We start from the raw sequence: 19,020 nt of genomic DNA, 5'->3' as shown, positions 1-19,020 counted from the left end.
GAATGAATTGGTTATGAACATTGAATTCCTTCTGGCTCATGTTTAACCCAGTTCACCTGTGCTGGCCAATTATCTAGGGATTCTTAACTGCTCCTAGGTAGCGCCCTATTGTTTCCTCTGCTAATCTGTTGGAGAGATTCTTAACTGCCTCTCTTTATTTAGCATTCTTGCCATCACTTGAAACCTGAAAGTTGCTTCTGCTTCAGTTATCTTGCTCCATTTTCCCCTCACTGTTATTAAGGAAAGACAGTTGCAGTTCCCCCTCCTCGACTCCACGCCCAATGGTTTGAAACATTCAGACTATACTCAACCTCTCTACCTGAAAGTGTGAGTTTTCCCACCAAAACTCAATCAAAACCCCTGTGCATCATAACTAGCCTAAAATCACCCCTTCAACAAAGCTAAATCATAAAGAGAGAGCCCTCTCTGACTGCAGGCAGGCTAGGGCCTGCAGTCCAAAGTGGGTTTGGGGTTACCTCGGCCGTATCCCTTTAGGAGTCAAAAGGGACAACCTGAGTGATAACATAATGGCGACTCCGTTGGGGACTGAATCATGTGTCTATTAGTGTGAATCCTCAATTTTGACCAGTTCACCTCGTTTTCTGGAGAAAGTCTTCCTTTTCTTCAGGGTTTTTCATGTTCAGTTCTGATCTGTGACGGTGGACAGAGATCAGGCACTTTAAGGTTACATCATCCACCTGGCGACTCCACATCATCCTCATAATAAAGACTCCGCTGGAGAAATGAACCCGAAGGAATTATATAAGCAGATCAGGCTCTTGATTTGGATGATCATCCAAGAGACCATGTTCTTTCTCTCGCACCAAATTTTGTTGTGCATATTGTACTTTAAAAGCGATTTTATGTCCGAGTTTTATGTTTTTCCTTTGGAAGAGATTGTTGAAAAGCCTCCTTGCGCATCAGAGCAGCAACTTTCAAATGCTGTTGAAGATCATCGTACAGTCAAGGAGGAATAAAAAATAGAGCCATTGAATATCAGATTGAGGAGGACCCAGAAGCAGAAACATATGACCAGATGATCCAAGTAGATCCCCTGCCTCTTTGTTCTCAGCCATCTGAATTATTCAAAGAAGAAGAAGACCAGCAGCCCGCACAGATCAGTCCGGCCCTATTCGAGCCAGATTGTAATAAATTACAAGCACCTATGCAAGTACCGAATGACCTATCCGCTGGCAGGTAGAATAATGAAAGAGATCAGTGCACGTTGCCACCAACAGGCTGCGAGGCTCATTATCGAGTTGTCAATGATCTCCCGACTCCAAGGCATGGTAGTGATCCTGAACCTTTGTACAGTTCTTTAATTCAGCCAAAAAATTGTATATATATGTTGCAGGATAGTTTTGTACAGTATTTAAACACTGCTAAGGAGGTCAGTAGCTTCCTGATCTTCTCAAAGATTGACAAAGCCATAGCAAATTGCAAAATCTCAGTTGATGTCACTAGCAAGCATAAGCAGCAAAGCCCACTCATGTTATTATTACTTAAGTGGCTGCATTGGTTATTTCACTTCACCTAACAACAAAGTAAGTGCTGGTTAGGATAGGTAGGTAGGTAGGATCAATAAGGCAGCCAGCCAAGAGAAATTTGCAGAACACAGTAACAGTTGAATACAAGGCAGTCTGACCTGCTGTTCTTGACTTTTCACAAGGAAAAGCCATCCCCAAGTGGAGCCACTGTTAGCCTCCTGCTGCAGCAAGTTAATCATCTTTCATGATCGACAGTTTTACATGCCAAATATGTCGTGCTATGCATGCTACAATGCTCCATATTTGCTACAGATGGCCAAAAAGTATCCACTAGAGTAGGCTGGTCTAAAGGCCACTGCTCTGTTCCAATTTTGATAAAGCAATCCATTTTTGGGTTGAGGCAGTTTTTTCAGTTGGAGGTACTCAGGCTGGAGTTTACTAACATTTTTTTTTTCGCATCACCCTTATTATATAGCTCCCTAACAATTTTCCCTTTCCCCTATTAAAACCATGTATATAATTCCCCCTATGTAAATACCCCTCCCTGGCATTATAGCCATACTTTCTACTAAGTCCGGGAAATCTCAGTCCATCTGGGACTGTTTTTAGCCCATCCGAGTCATTGAGGAACTAGTTTGACATCTGGTCAGCTAGTAGCCTCTCCCTTAACCCGAAAAACCCCCAAAAAAACCCACATTCCGCCCCTAACCCAAAGATCTCGCGCATAAACATTAACCCGCGCCTTTATTTAACCCCGCAAACCCGTTTTCCTAAGTCTACAACCCCCGGGCACATTAAATTCAGAATATTCCTGTGAATATTCTCGCCCGTTAACCCCATATCACGTCGCGTCCGCCGTCAGCCGTCCGATCCACAGCCCCGCAGATCTACGGCTGGCGGGCATCCTCATCTCCGACGCGCTCGGCCTTTAACGTCCGGGAGTTCGGCGGTTTTGCCGCCGTACTCCCGCCATGCGTCAGGCGTCGGGCTGTGGCGGAGCCCCTCCCTCCGAAACCGCCATCCCCCATAAGCGGTGCGCCACATACCACTTACCGCTCGGTGCCGTCACCAGCCCACGTCACCCCTGCACAATCAACAGCCCAGGTCACCCCCCTTGTACAGTCACTCGATGAGTCATCCGCCTGCGTGGCCTCCTGCCACGTCACTGCACGTGTCCCGCCACCGTACCTGCCACGTCATCGTCTGTACGAGATGACATCATTCTGCCACGTCGCCATGGTGACGTCATGCTGACGTCACCCGCCGTACAATGCTGACGTCATCAGCCCGTTTTTTGACACAGAGGCGCGAAAGTCGCACTTTGGAGCCCCGAAATCGAATTCTGAGGCAGTTTTTGATGAGCGATTTGCGCCTGCTCATCGTAGGATTTTTTGGGCCAGAATGGAGAATCTTCAGGGAATCTTTAAGGAATCTTCGCCCCATGCGGCCCCAGGAAGCCCGAAAAGGCGCATAAATGATCCGTTTTCTTCACAGAGCATACCAAAATGATCAGAAGACAATTCTAGATGATACAAAGGCCGAACAGCGGCCATTTACTGGTGATTAGACACGTAGCATAGCAGATCAGCAACCCAGATTTTGTCAGAGAGTATCAGTGGAAGAAAGGACGCCAGAAAGAATCAGTCATGATTTTTTAGGGGCTCGAGGCACCTGAACATTGATGAAGCCCCCAGAAAATCAAATCGATAAGCATCAGCCCTTCCTTGCTTTCAAATCACCGTCAAGACATTTAAGGCACCAGGACAGCCAGGAAGCCTAAACCCATACCCATTTATTGCAGAAAGCACTGCAGCAAGCCACCGAGGACAACATCATTCATTCAGTTTTGACACTTCGGCCCTGAGCACGGCCCGAGACATTCTTTGCATTTATTTTTAGATAGGATTAGGTCAAGTAGTCAGTTTTATGACCTAATTAGGTCAAGATGTAATAAAGGAACTCTGCATAGAGTTTTGCCCTATATATACCACCCTCTGTATAGTTTTAAGGGTTGGTCAATTGATAATTTTAGCTAGAGACTCGCTGTGTTTACCTGAATTTTTCTGTAATCAAAGATTGCTTAAAGCTTGGAGAGCGAGCTGTCTGTTGTTGATGAATGTGTTGAAGAGTTGAAGATGGAATTCCTGCGTTGCGGCCTGAAGCAATAAGTGCCTCTTATCTTTGTTTATGTGTTTGCCATTATCTAAATAGCAGGAAAAAAGAATAGCCTAGAATTAGTTAAATACTCTCTATGCTCAATTCCTGCTATTTTTTGATGTTTTCTTCTGAATGAATTGGTTATGAACATTGAATTCCTTCTGGCTCATGTTTACCCCAGTTCACCTGTGCTGGCCAATTATCTAGGGATTTTTAACTGCTCCTAGGTAGCGCCTTGTTGTTTCCTTTGCTAATCTGTTGGAGAGATTCTTAACTGCCTCTCTTTCTTTAGCATTCTTGCCATCCCTTGAAACCTGAAAGTTGCTTCTGCTTCAGTTATCTTGCTCCATTTTCCCCTCACTGTTATTAAGGAAAGATAGCTGCAGTTCCCCCTCCTCGACTCCACGCCCAATGGTTTGAAACATTCAGACTATACTCAGCCTCTCTACCTGAAAGTGTCAGTTTTCCCACCAAAACTCAATCAAAACCCTTGTGCATCATAACTAGCCTAAAATCACCCCTTCAACAAAGCTAAATCATAAAGAGAGAGCCCTCTCTGACTGCAGGCAGGCTAGGGCCTGCAGTCCAAAGTTGGTTTGTGGTTACCTCGGCCGTATCCCTTTAGGAGTCAAAAGGGACAACCTGAGTGATAACAGGGGGTATTGAGAAGGTTTATGTCAAAACCAGGGAATGAGCATTAGACAATATTGAAATGGGTTTTTCAGGTATTTGCGTGGAACTAGTGATTATGGTTTGTGCTACCAAGGAATACCAAGATTGGACAGAGTTTTGGACTTCTATGGATTTGTTGATGCAGACTAGGCTGGAGATCTAGATCAGAGAAGATATACAATTGGGTATGTTTTTAACCTATTTGGAGGTGCAGTCAGTTGGATGAATAAGAGACAGTCTGTAGTGGAATTTTCAACTACAAAGGAAGAATACATGGCAACCACTCATGCAGGCAAGGAAGTAGTTTGTTGCAAAGATTGTGTTCAAGTATGGGGTTAGTACAACGAGCTATAAGGATAGACTGTGACAGCCAAAGTGAAATTTTCTTAGCAAAGAACCTTGCTTATCATTTAAAGACAAAGCACATTGATGTTCAATATCACTTTGTGAGGGATATGGTTGTGGACAAAAAGGTGTTGCTGGTAAAGGTGGACACTTCGAAGAATACTGCAGATGCATTGACAAAGTCTGTGAGCGCTAAGAAGTTCTCTTGGTGTAGAGAAACAATGGGAATTACAGGGCTGGATCAATGACTAAGCTCTCCTGTGCCCCCCTGTGGAAAGAAAACAACAAGTGGGAGAATGTTGGTTTGTGTTATATTCTTTCCACAATTACCCCACTCGTGGGTGGCTAGCAGTACCCCCTATATATTGCATTGGGCACTAACAAAGGGGTCAGTAGCTCCCCTACATAGGGTCCTGGGCAGCACCCTGGGAATTTTTTTCTGGACCCTATATTAGGTGGGTGGACCTACCTATGGCTTTCTGCATGGATTTTTCACATGGTTTTGGGCATGATGGTTTTCTGTCCATTGTATTTTGTAGACCCGGTCAAGGGAACTACGATTATGTTCTAATCCAGTTTAATGTATTGCGGTTTATGGATGCTTCAACATGCATATATATGTATTGTAACATTGAAAGGAATAGAATGAAAAATTAATCTGGTAGTTTTGGTTTTGGGATCCAAGGGAAAATCTCTGTGCATATCTATTTTATGTTTTACGCTCTTGCCATTGTTTATTTTCTGTGTCTAGAATTCGTATGCAAGTAGTTTCTGTATGGTGTTAAAAACCACAATATCAAGAGATCATGAAACTTCTAAAGGTTACGAGAAAAGGTGTATATTTGATACAAGATTGGGGTTTCAAGTGTCCAACTGTTCCTGAGAATCTAGTCAAGAAGGACAATATAGCCGTTGAGGTGGATAAAGCATAGTTGAGACTACATACTTGGAACTACACCCACCCTAGTGAACAAGTGACCAACACCATAGCTTCTTATGTTTGATTGCATAGTGGCTTAGAGTCCTTGGAACATAAACATAAAGTTCATTATGTGGGTTCACATGGAGAAATAAGAGGCAAGGATGTCATCACGCAAGAGATAAAATAATTTATTGAACAAATCAAGCAAGCAACAAATCAAGAAGACTTGGAGATCACCAATAATATTATTCTACAATATTCAATTGTGCTAACTAAGGTTCACATGAAGTTATCTTGGCTTTGGAATAACATATAGTCTAGCTCCAAATCCATATTATCAGATACTTTAGAGGTAAATATGTAATATGCTGTAGAGCTTCCAATCAAAGTTAAAGTTATTATGACAAACTTTAGAGCATGACACTCCTACATCAGAAATGAACTCCATGCTCAAGCTACTGATTTGTCCTTTTCTCCTTCATGAGGAATTTTTTGTCTTCTTAGAGTTTTTTCCTATATAGCCACCATTTTGATGTAATTTTATTTTTGTTAATGAATGTAATGTAAAAGAAGTCCAAGAGACACATGTGGAATATGAAGAGACATATGTCGAATATGAAGAGTTACATAGAAGCCCATAGGTTATGGAAGTCAAAGAGTCATGAAGAAACTCAAGATTCATTACCATTTGTTATAAATAAGCCCTCATAACTCAAGAAAATGGCTTGGACCTAGCTTTAGAGATTTGGCCTTGGCTTCTCTAGTTGTGCATAAGGGAGAAGATAATTTTTTTTGGAGAAGCAAGTTGTAGCTTCATGTTCCACTATTGGAGCTAGTGTTTCATCAATGTAACAATGTACTTGGATATTTCATTAGTCATCAAAAGATCGTGGAGCCAATCTTTCATGCATGTATCATAAATGTTGTAAGACTATTCTTTAGATGTTTGCGGTATATGTTGTGTTACACATACTAAAGATAATGAAATATTTCATTGCTTTAGATATGGATATTGTTGAATGGGTGTTGTTATGTGTCTATATGCTTGTTGTTATCTTGTGAACTATTTTTAGGTTACTCAATGAATCTTCTCTTTTTTCTCGTTGGTCTCTCTTGGGATAGTAATAGTACCTTTTTATTAGAGGCTTGTTCTTATCTCTCTCGCTTGGAAGCTCCTTTTACACCTTACAATTGATGCCTCACAAAGCTTACATACTTGCTACCCGAAAGTTATGTGCATAAAATCTTGTGTACATTTTGTGTCCAAGGCATTCTTTTAAGATCACTCGCAATGGTGGCTGGAGCTTATATATGGATGTCCTACACCAAAAAATGTGAGGTCTAATTGTGACTTCACATTGGGTAGACGCCTTGTATGTTGTCAACATCCAACACTGTCAACCACTCCTTAAGTATCTAGAGGGTTAACATAGCCGTGTGTGAGAGCAAGTGATGCTTTTCAAGTTAAGAATAATGGATGAGGCATGTGTACAAGCATAGTTATTGGAAAACAAAGGCCAAAATAAAGGTTAGTCAAGTGATTTGGAAGAGAAAGAGCATCAAAAATATTCCAAGGGGAAGAAGAAGAAGTGGAAGGCAGGAAGATAGAAAGATAACTGCAGATTTTAACCCTGCATAGATAATTTCTGCAAACAAATTCTTAATTAAAATAGAAAAGATTCAATGGAAAGCACGCGCATTAACACAAATATTTTATCATGGAAACCCAAAAACGAGAAAACCAACAAGATTTTTTCATATATATATATTCTTTACAATGTTATAATACGATATGTCTATGTCATAATATTCATAAACCATAAATCAATTAAGGTGGATTGTAATACAACCATAGTTCTTTTGGCCAAATCTACAAAGCCATGTGCAAAACCAGCATGTGCCAGGAAAATGCTAAAATAAAAAAAATACATGCCAAAAGAAGAACCAAAAGATTGCCCAAATATTTTTTTGGCACTGTTCCAAACCTTGTGTAGGGGGGATACTCCCCCCTACATACCCCCCAACTAGGGGGGGACAGAAACCCCCCTGGAACCCCACTATCAGAATGATGCTATAAGTCATGTAAAGAATATAATACCTGCCCAACAACAACAACCACTGTACATTAAAGAAGGATCTTAGTAATCATTTCAACCACTGCAACGTGGTCACACTGTGCAGAAGTGCAGGAAACTGCATTTAGAGTTGAACCAAAATTACAAAAATAAGGTTAGGAAGAAAAAAATTATAACTATATATTAAAGTAATCAAGTTAAAAGAAGATCTGGTGTGGATGAGAATATTTTCTACACATCATTGTAGATGAAGGTGAATATGAATGGCCTTGATTACTAGGAATAGAAGGAGATGCCCACACTCTTCCACATTAAGATCTAGATCAAGACCAATGTAGATGGTACATTCAGCTTAGTTTAACAGGTTAATTTCATAATAGTGGTTTGGTCAACAAACTTGGATTGAAGGTTTTTGATCAGCCTAGCCCATATCCATTGGGTTGGATAAACAAGGGTGTAAAGATAAAGGTAACAAAATAGTGCAAGATATTTTTTATAAGTGTTAATTATGTTAATGAAGTATAATTGGATGTATTGCCACTTTATATAAGTGGAGTCATGTTTGGAAGTCACTACATGTACATAAGAGAATAACCAATTAATATTTCTTCATCAAGGACGAAAAATCCATCATCATCAATGTGCATAAAGAGTAGAAAAAGCAATTGGGAGATTTTATATAGGCATATATGGGAGTGTCGTAGGAGATTAAAGGGTTACCATCCAAGAGGGAAGTGAAGCACAAAATACAATTATTTCTAGAATCTGCTTTGTTAAATATTGGGATGTATAAATAGTCCATTCTTGAAGCAAAATGTGTGAAGATGTAATTATAACAGCTACTATAGTAGGGTGTGTTTTGACAAAGTACCTCACCTTGTGGGTCACCCATCATAATTGTACCAAATAAGGATGGGAATTGGTAATTATGCATCCATCATAGAGTATTAATTAAGATGATGCTAAAAAATAGATATCCCCTACCTAACATTGATGATCTGTTAGATTAATTGTAACATGCAAAAGACTTCACCGAGTTGGATTTAAAATTAGAATACTACCAGGTTTGAGTCAAAGAAGAGGACACCTGGATGATTTCCTTCAAAACTAGACAAAGTTTCTATGAGTGGATAGTAATTCCATTTGGTTTATACAATACACCATCTCTATGAGAGTAATAAATGATGTGATGCACCCCTATTTACATTCATTTGTGGTTGTTTATACGTATTATATATTGGCTTACAATGCTACTTAGGAGGAGCACATTTCAAACTTGATGTAGGTGCTAGAGACACAAAGGAAGCACCACCTAATAAAAAAACCTCAAGAAATGTGAGTTTCCTAGCAGTATTTGGTGTAATTATTCTATGTGATTGGAGGAGTGGAGTTTAAGATTGATCCTATAAAGATGGAGGTCATCATAAAGCGGTTGGTGCCTAAACATTCCTCTAAAATAGGAGTTTGTTGGCATAATGTAATACCTACGCAAATTCATAATTTCATTTTGAGCAATAGTTGCACTACTCCATGCCATAACAAAATGGTGGTAAGAGTTTTCATTGAAGGAAGAGTCAGTATATGGCTTTTGAAGAGCTTAAAATTAAAATAAGTCAAGTACTAGATCTCATGTTACCAAAAATTGTAGAATCAATTTGATGTGGAGATAGATGCAAGTGCATGGCATGGGAGTGGTCTTAATGCAAGGAAGAAGGCATGCATGTTACCATTCTGAAGTATTTCATGGGATAACTCTTAACCTCTTTACCTATGACAAGGGGCTCTATGCCTTGGTAAAAGATGTCAAGAAGTGGAAATGATATCTATTAGGAAAGGGGACCACCAACTTCACAGATGATCGAATATTACTTTCCCCCAAAAAATGCCAATCTCTTTTTCCTATTTATATTTTACTGGATTGATCAGATATGGCAAGGCCAACTATCAAGCTTTATGATTTTATTTTTTTTCTTACAAGAAATCTTGCCCAAATGACCCAAATATAGATTGATTCCTTAACCCTTTGCAGCTTAAATTGAATTGCATGAAACCATATAATGTGACTGTATTCTATAAAAATATAGATCTGAGACCTTATGAGCATTGTAAATTAAAATACATCAGATATTTTCGAATTAGATTACAATCTTCAACACCGAAATTCATTATTCACCCCATAAGACGAGGAGCTGGGATGACAAGCTAAAACAACAAACTATGACACCTAAATTTTGACCATATTGTGAAGCTCAACAAAACTGGAGTTGTATGGGACTTGCAAGAAATTTCCAAGCCAAGTAACACAATCTGTAAATAATGTCAAATTGGAAAGAAAATTTGAGTACCCTTCAAACCCAAAGAAAATTCATCAAGTGGGCAACTACAACTAGTTCACACAAATTTATGTGGGCTTGGAAGAACTGAGACTCCAAGTGGTGTGGTTGAAAGAAGCAATAGATCCATGCAATAATTAGTAAGAGCAATGATGGAATCACTAATTAGTAAGAGCAATAATTCCTTTCTTTTATTGAAGTTGAATATATAATAGCTACAACTAGTTGTAGTCAGATTTCATGGTTGAAACAAAATCTATTCAAATTTTCACGCCATTTCCATTCAATCTTCCCTTTCCAATTCAAATGGAAAGGCCTCTATCACGATAATACAGCGCCGACGCATGATAACAGTTGGAAAGATCTATCTATATAAATCCACTCAAATTGAATGCAATTGGTGGGTCTGAATTTTACACAAGTAAACAAACATTTAAACAAGTATATGACCACTCAAATTGAATGCAATTGGCTTTACGTAGCTTGAATTTTACACCCCTTAATGGAAAGCCTATTCGAATAATGTACTCACAGCGTGACCCCAGCATCCGCCAGTGTGGATCCGCAAACATATTTATTAAGAATCTTCACAAAGCAGTAGACAATAAAACCCTCTATCACAAATTCTGTGTGTTCGGACCCATTCTCTCTTCTAAGATCGCAATAGATGATGCATCAGGGCAATCCAAAGGTTATGGATTTGTGCATTTTGAGCAAGACGAAGTAGCACAAAACGCAATAAAATGTATGAATGGTGCGTTGATAAACGACAGACCTGTTTATGTTGGCCCTTTTATGAAAAAGGAAAAGCGAGAAGAATTAAAATTCCTGAAAAAGAAGAAGCCAGAGCCACAACAAACAAAATTCATGAAAAACCCAGAGTCAGACTCAGACTCAGACTCACAACAAACAAATGGAGAAGCCAAGTTTAAAAATGTGTTTGTTAATAATTTACCAGACTCCATCAATGATGAGGATATGAGGAATTACTTTGGAAGGTATGGAACAATTACCAGTGTAGCAGTGATGAGGGATGAAGCTGGAAAGTCAAAGTGTTTTGGATTTGTCAATTTTGACAATGCACACAATGCAGCAAAGTGCGTTGAGAGTTTAAATGGCAAGAAAATTGATGGCAAGGAATTGTACATTGGAAAAGCACTGAAAAAATCTGAATTAAGGGGGCAATCCGGAACAAATCTTTATTTAAAACATTTGGATGATAGTATTGATGATAACAAGTTGAGAGAACTGTTTTCTATTTATGGCACAATCACTTCATGCAAGGTAATGAGGGATTTTCATGGATACAGTAAAGGTTTCGGATTTGTCTCATTCTCATCCCGTGATGAAGCATCTCGAGCTTTGGCAGAAATGAATAAGAAAGTTGTCATAGACAAGCCTCTTTATGTTTCTTTGGCTCAGCCAAAGGAGGAGAGAAGAGCAAAGCTACAGTCTTATTTCTCTCAATTGCTTAATCCATTGGGCAATTGAAGAAAACGCAGATGATGCAGCCAGAGTTTAAATTGATGGCAATAAATGATGCCTTGGAAAAGCACTCAAGAAATCTGCAAATCTTTATTTAAAACATTTGCATGATAACATTGATGATAACACATTGAGAGAACCTTTTTCCTTTTATGCCACAATCACTTCATGCAAGGCAACCAGGGATTTTCATGCAAATCTCATTCCCATTTTCCTTTTACCCCACAATCACTTCATGCAATGTAATGAGAGAAGTCCCATTCCCATCTTCTGATGAAGCATCCCGAGCTTTGGCAGAAATGAATAAGAAAGGTGTCCTCCGTAAGCCTCTTTATGTTTCTCCTGCTCAACGAAAACAGGAGAGAAGAGCAATGTTGCACTCACATTTCTCCTAGTTACCTAATCTAGTTGGCATGGCACCAATTGTTGTTGCCTGGTGCTTCCGGTCCTAGATTATATTTAAATGATCTTTGCTAAATTGGTTTATTTCTAAATTTACATGATAAAATAGATGAATTCAAAAAAGCTTTAGGAATTTTTGCAATTTTTGGGTGGTTTTTTGTGTTCAGTTTTAGTGACTTTCCACGCATCATTTTGACTTTTTAATGGTCTTGTGGCTCATGATGATTAAGACTATGGCTTTGTAATTTCAGTTAAGAAATTACACTTGTATTTTTCTTCTACCCGTTATTTTGAATGGTAGAAAAAGATAATTCATATCTTATTTAAACTATGATTACACTTGTATTTTTCTTCTACCCGTTATTTTGAATGGTAGAAAAAGATAATTCATACCTTATTTAAACTATGATATTTCCATACATAATTTCTGTTTGGTTTTTTCACTACACACTAGAAGTTACAATCTATAATAAAATTATTGAATCAAACAATTTTCCTAACAATATTTTAATATCATTGGATTTTACTTTTACTTAACGAATTCCAATTTATAGCTAAACCATCATCATTCACTCTTTTGGACCCTTTGCACGCCCACATGTAGTTTTCTATCCTTGGCATTAATACAATTTCGATTATATTATACATCACTATTCAATTCCAAAAAAAATATAAACATATAGTAAGTTAACTCACATAACCTTGACACTTTATAGTTATGAAAGTTATGTAAAGTTTTTGATTATGTTTCCATGTTCATTTTACCCAGAATTACCCAAAATATTTTAAAAGTAATTATGCTGAAAATTTGTTGATACTTGATAAAGTTTTCATTTATTTTTTTGCAAACTAGTTTTAATCATAAATTACTCTTCAAATGTCATTATATCAAACTTCACTTTGTACCTCTATGAAGTTGGCTCCATAGTCATACCTTATAAACGAACATTCAATGATATCACATAGTATTATGATCTCTATGGATGCTTGTATATTTGTAGATGTTAGTTAGGTCAATAAAATATTTATAATTTGATGAATAACATGTATCTATTAATGTGATAATGTGATCTAGGTACTTGGTAGATGCACACTTAAAATGCATCTATTGTGTTTATTAATAATATTATTTATATTATAGATAAATTTCACATCTCTATATATAGATTAAAATCATGGTAATATATGTAGTTACATACACAATCTAATATTTTAATGCTATATATCTATATCTATATCTATATATATATATATATATATATATATATATATATATATATAGAAAAGGATTTTGTTGTAAGTATTAAGCACGTATATGTTTATAAATTAAATTTAAATATGAAGTCATAAAATAGCATGTTTATGAATATGCATGATTAATATTTTAATTTATATACTAAAATAGATCTCAAATATAATATCTTTATATATTAGTGATTTCCTTATTTAGTTGATCATTACAAAAGGAAAAGTATTAATTACTAAAATATTTATGAAAATTACAAAAAATAACAATATATACCTTTTTTTCAACATCTCATATTCCAAATACTATCATTTTTACTATAGTTTCTCTCTCACACACATGCGCACACATACACACCGAGAATGCATTTTGAAGACCTCCATTCATTTAAATATGATTTTTGAATTAATAAATACACACATTTAGACTTTTTCCTTGCACATAAAAAAATAAAATGATCTAATCCCTCTAATCAGTTATGTATGGGGGAATAAGGAACCCCAAAACCAACCCATCTTACACATCACCTTGTAGCTACATGTTTATTTAAGAAACATGGAGATCAATATACCAGATTGAGTTATTGGATGCATACATCACAATATCATTCAGGTTGATGTTTATATTTTTTTCATTCATTGTGGTTACATGTTTATTTAATAAAAAGAGAAACATACTTGGAGGAAGACACTTCTTCTCTCAATTGTTTAAATTTTAACCTATATTAATTGAAGGCTTGGTACTCTAGTTAGCGAGGGTATTTGGTTGTTTTGTGTGCAATTTCTACATAAAAACATGGGAATTTCAACTACTCAGAGGACTCCACTCTCAGATTTATATTCTTTTTTGTAACAACACATTTTGATTAAATAAAATTATTAATTTTTTTTTGTTTGCGTGAGAATAATTGAATTACTCCTTCTTTGTGCTTTGTTATTTAGTCCTTGAATTAATTAATTTAATAAGAAAATTCAAATGGCATAGGATGTGTGCTTTGTAACAACAATCCAGATTCTGTAGATGTTGTGAAATCTACACAACCTAGGTTGCATCGAGTGGTATTAGTGCGGGATTTGTTTTGAGATTTGCACCTTGGATTTGCTTCGTGTAACAAGGTACCAGGAAACCTTCTTCAATGGTTACGCAACAAGAGTGCTCAAAGTAAAAGTTGGGTCACAAAATCTGGGTTGAGGGCTGTGGATGTTGGTGAGACATTTACGACTTGTAAAGATGTGACTGAGGAGAAGAGGAACAAGATGAGGAGGTGCAGGAAATAAATAGCTAGAAGAGTTAAGACAAATAATAAAAGAGTTGCAGCATAGAAGAAATGGAGACAAAAATAGATTCATAGATCGAATAAGAAATAGATGAAGAAAAGGAGGTTGAGGAGAGAGAACCAACAATGAGATTGATTTTAGATATGAGAAAGAGAGGAAATGCAAGAGTTTAATTTTCATGTTATGATGGAAATTTGAGAGCTGATGTGCTCATCGATTGGATTGGGGAACTCAAAAGACACTTTGCGTATGAAAATGTCCAGGATCCAAATAGGGTGAAATTTTCCATGACAAAGTTGAAAGGCCATGTTGCACTATGGTGGGATATGTTGTAGAAATATGGAGTAGATAATCAAGTATGGAATATCAAGACTTGGAAGAATATGGTCACGAAGATCAAGGATAATTTTTTTTCCTATTGATTACCAACAAAATTTGTATAGACAAGTCCAAAATCTAAGACAAAAGGAGACCTCCTTTCGGGAGTACAATGAGGAGTTTTACAAGCTATAACTTTGATCTCGTATAAAGGAACTAGAATTCCAAAAATTTGCAAGGTATGTGAATGGATTGAAATACTTGATTCAACATTAAATGAGTACACATTATTTCCATATTGTTGATGAATCCTATCACATTTCCTTGAAAATAGAGGAAAAGTTGAATAGAAAACACAACATAAAGGCAAAGGAAGAGGTTTTACAGGCAAAGGTAAGGTAGGGACTACTAGAGGGACTGAAAAGGAAGAAGAATCCACTAGTGGTTATGGTGGTAGAGTTGGAAATAGTACTCGAAGAAGCAAACAAAGTCTTAAAAGAGGAAAGGGAAAGTATGTAATTACTTTTTACCATTGTGGAGTTGAAGGGCATAAAAGGTATGAGTGCTCAAAAGGAAAAAGTTTAGGGAGAAGAGGTGAAGCTAAAGCACAAGTTATGCTACCTAATGAAGCTTCTGTTACTGGCGAAAATGCGACCATGCTTCAACAAGAGCAAGTAGAGAATTTAATGTTTCATGGAGTGTTTCTCAAGCCTAAGAGGAAGATAATGGAAGAACCAGAGAAAAAAAGGAAAGTTTTAAAAACTAAATGTAAGCTCCAAGGAAAATGTTGTAACTTGGTTATATTTGGAGGAAGTACAAAGAATTTAGTCTCCATTTAATTCATGGAAAAATTGAAACTCAACAGTTTAGTCCATCCAAACCCTTATAGAGTCGCATGGTTACAAAAGGGACAACAAGTGGTTGTGACTAAGCAATGCTTGGTGAATTTTCAAATTGGAAATCTTGAGGAGAAAGAACTATGTGATGTGGTTGATATGGATGTATATTGATGGGAAGACCATTGTTGTTTAACAAAAAAGTTCACCATGATGTCTGGAAAATACATATGAGTTCAAGAAAGATGGAAAATGGTACAAACACACCCCTTTGTTGGAAAACACAACTGTAGGAGGAAGTTGTGGAAGTACCAGCATTTGCAACAACAAGATCATGTTGTGTTAAACCAAGTATTTTGTACATGATGAAAAAAAGAAAAAATTATGTTTAATAGTGATTCCAAAGCTATGCCAAAGGAAGTGAAATTAGGAACCATCCCGAGAAAAAATAAATCCTTATTAGATGAATTCGAAGAGATTGTTGTTGATGAATTTCCAAGAGGACTATCTCTCTTGAGAAGTATTTCTCATCAGATTGACTTGATTCCTGGATCAAGCTTACCAAACAAGGCACATTACAGGATGACCCCAATAGAGAATGAAGAAGTAAATAGGCAGGTATATGAGCTGCTTGATAGAGGATTGATAAGAGAAATATTGAGTTGATGTGTTGTACCAAGAATATTGACTACAAAGAAGACAAGTCAATAGATAATGTGTATAAGATTCGAATGATTTATCCAAGGCAAGTAGTTCTAACAACTTCTGGAAGCTCCTAGAAGGTGAATCCCAAGAGCAGGGTAAGACCTTCCACTATGTGTGGTTGCTCTTATCCATCTTGTTGGTTACAGGTGAGTTGCCTGAGGATAATCAGTTTCCTTCCCTGACCAGGATTGGCCAGAGGCAGCAAAATACGTGTCTCTATGGGCGACGAAGGATGCTACAAGAATCCGAGAAACCAAGATCTTCTGGATACTGATGGAGGCAAGCATACGACTGTGGATCAACAAACAACTGTGCCTATCCACCTCGGTATACGACAACCTAAAGAACTTTGCAGACTTTAAAGTAGATATGCATAATGTGTATATCAAGGCACAAAAGGATCCAGAATAGAAGTGGACCACACTCCCCTTCATTGCCATAGATGACATTGTGTTCGTGGTGCTCGATACATGGCCCCGGAATGGTGTGCACTAGATGTGGTAGTGCGTGACGAAACAGAGATTCAGAAACAAAAGGTTGCCGCCAAGTGGCTAGCACAACATAAATGGAACGAACAACTCACTGCGGAAGTGCGGGCGTCTCGAGAGGCAACAAAGGAAGCAATAGTAGCGGCCACTAAAACACAGGAAGAAAGATGCCCGGACATAACCACTGAACAAGGGACAGACGTGACAATGGAGGGCGCGGAACCTAGCACCACCTCGACACAATTGAAATGAGCGCGCGCAACAAAACGAACACGGTCACAGAAGAAGACCAAGGCTTCCAAGTTGGAGGGGGAGCCTATTACACTGACTGAGGGTGACTTATATGACATCGGTGACACAGTTCGCGAAGTCACCAGGGAGGCGCTCCAGGAGGCCATGATGGAGTAGCAGAATGTGTTGGGGGAGCTCAGGGCGCAACTCTAGGAACTTCAGGTGCTAGCCCCATAGCCATCAATGGTATCGAGGGATACGGGTACATCAGCAACCGAGAAATTGTTGCAAGCCAAAATGGAAAATACCATTGCTCTGCTGGAAGGAGCACTGACAGCGGCCAATACGAAGGACAGAGCTACGATAAGCTAGCTCAAGGGACTTGGTTTAAACTTGGCTGGCATGCCGCGAGAAATATTATACTAGTGGTAGGATGGAGCAACCACAGAGCTCTGCGCTAGGGAAGGATGTGCACCCTAGGTGCTCAGTGAACAGCGAATCAACATCGAGCAACTGAGCCTCCAATGCAATGAAGCCGTAGCACAAGCTCAGTAGTTGGAGAAAATCGTTGAGGAATCATGTCGCCACATCCCCGAGCTAGAGATTACAACAGACTTACCAGTGGGTATCCGGATCCACAAACTGGCCAATGGATTCAGCCAGGCATAGGAGGAAGAAACAAAGATCCAACTGGACCTCAACCTACAGATCACGGAGCTGAGGCTGAAAGCGCAACCCTCTACCCTGCAGGAAGTCAGAGAGCAGTGGAACCGTGACATTCAATTAGGACTGGAAGCAATAGAGTGTCCCATACAGAAGTGCACCGGCTTGTTAGATCATTTACTTGTCATGCTCACTTCACTATAGGAAGACCCAATGTTACAGCGGTTAGAGACAGAAGCACGGGAGTTGCAGCAGGCCTATGACAATGTCTAGGGGACCACACAGACAGTTGCCCTTACTCAGCGACAGGCCAAGATGAGGGAAGCCCAGGCTCTCAAGGCACATGTTACATTGCGCGTCAAAAAGAAGCAGTGCTTAAAGAACGCATCTAACCTTGGCTCGAGGAAGCATTCACGGTCATAGCCAAGATTGAGGGAAAGTTGGCACACATGTAGGGCGTATACCCACTCAGGCAAGGAATCGCACTCGTCAATGATTCGAATTGGATCCTACATGAACTCTTTAAAAATCATGCCAAAGTTTCAAAGCCTTACAAGGATCAAAGCTATCAGAGATATCCTCATGATAGTTGCAATTTGTGATTAGCACAAAGCAACGAGGACCTTCGGTCAAGCACGCAGAACATTGGCCCATTGTAACACATGCTGGCACAAATTGGCAAAACCAGAGGTCAATTCAAGAAAGTCGCTAATCACATATCGCTGAGCAAACCCCTCAAAGAAGGAAAAGCCCCAACCGCTCAGACCCAAAAAGTTATAGAATGTAACAGATATCGCACCGATTCTATGAGAGGTGGGGTCCCACAAAAACTGGCAGAATATCGAAAGGGCTTCGAGCAGTAGGCGGTTTCAACCGAGTCCCGCCCGATGTCACACAATGGGTGCCACGCGTCCGACGAAAGAGAGAGAAAACTGCTCACATCAGACGAATAAACATCATGTTACTTACCCGCCCGATATGGACGATGATCGTAGGATCTGGAGGTTCCAGATCGATGGCGGAGACGCAATCCGATGGATGACCAGATTCGACGAGGTAAACAAGCAGAGTTGTATAAGATTTGAAGTCCGACGTGGATGATGCGTTGGCAGAAGAGCGTGTTTCGTGGGCATTCTTGGAGTTAACGGTAAAAATGGTCATTTCAAAGACGTCCAAGAGAACTGACACTCAGTTTGTTACAAAATAGGTGGCCATCTCCCTGTGAGGCGTTATACAATGATGATTACACTAAACAGAGGGATTCAGACAGACAAAGGCAGGGAAACCGGAGGGCCAGGAAGCGGAAACGAGGTTCAAGGAGTCTGAGAGTCAAAGAGTCTGTGTGCTCTAGACAAGGCTTGATAGGTTCAAGTGAACT

The 19,020-nt window shown here is 38.8% G+C and overlaps 1 pseudogene; it reads left to right on the top strand.

The window, feature by feature from the left end:
- The first annotated feature begins 10,453 nt into the window (after positions 1-10,453).
- On the top strand, positions 10,454-11,482 carry LOC149145889 (polyadenylate-binding protein 8 pseudogene; annotated as a pseudogene).
- Positions 11,483-19,020: the final 7,538 nt, after the last annotated feature.

The sequence above is a fragment of the Pinus tabuliformis genome, chromosome X, assembly GCF_031772625.1.
Source record: "Pinus tabuliformis cultivar Carrire ecotype Pingquan chromosome X, CPIR1, whole genome shotgun sequence".
Classification (NCBI taxonomy): domain Eukaryota; kingdom Viridiplantae; phylum Streptophyta; class Pinopsida; order Pinales; family Pinaceae; genus Pinus; species Pinus tabuliformis.
Note: the sequence above shows the minus strand (reverse complement) of the source record. Positions and strands in the feature narration are given on the sequence as shown.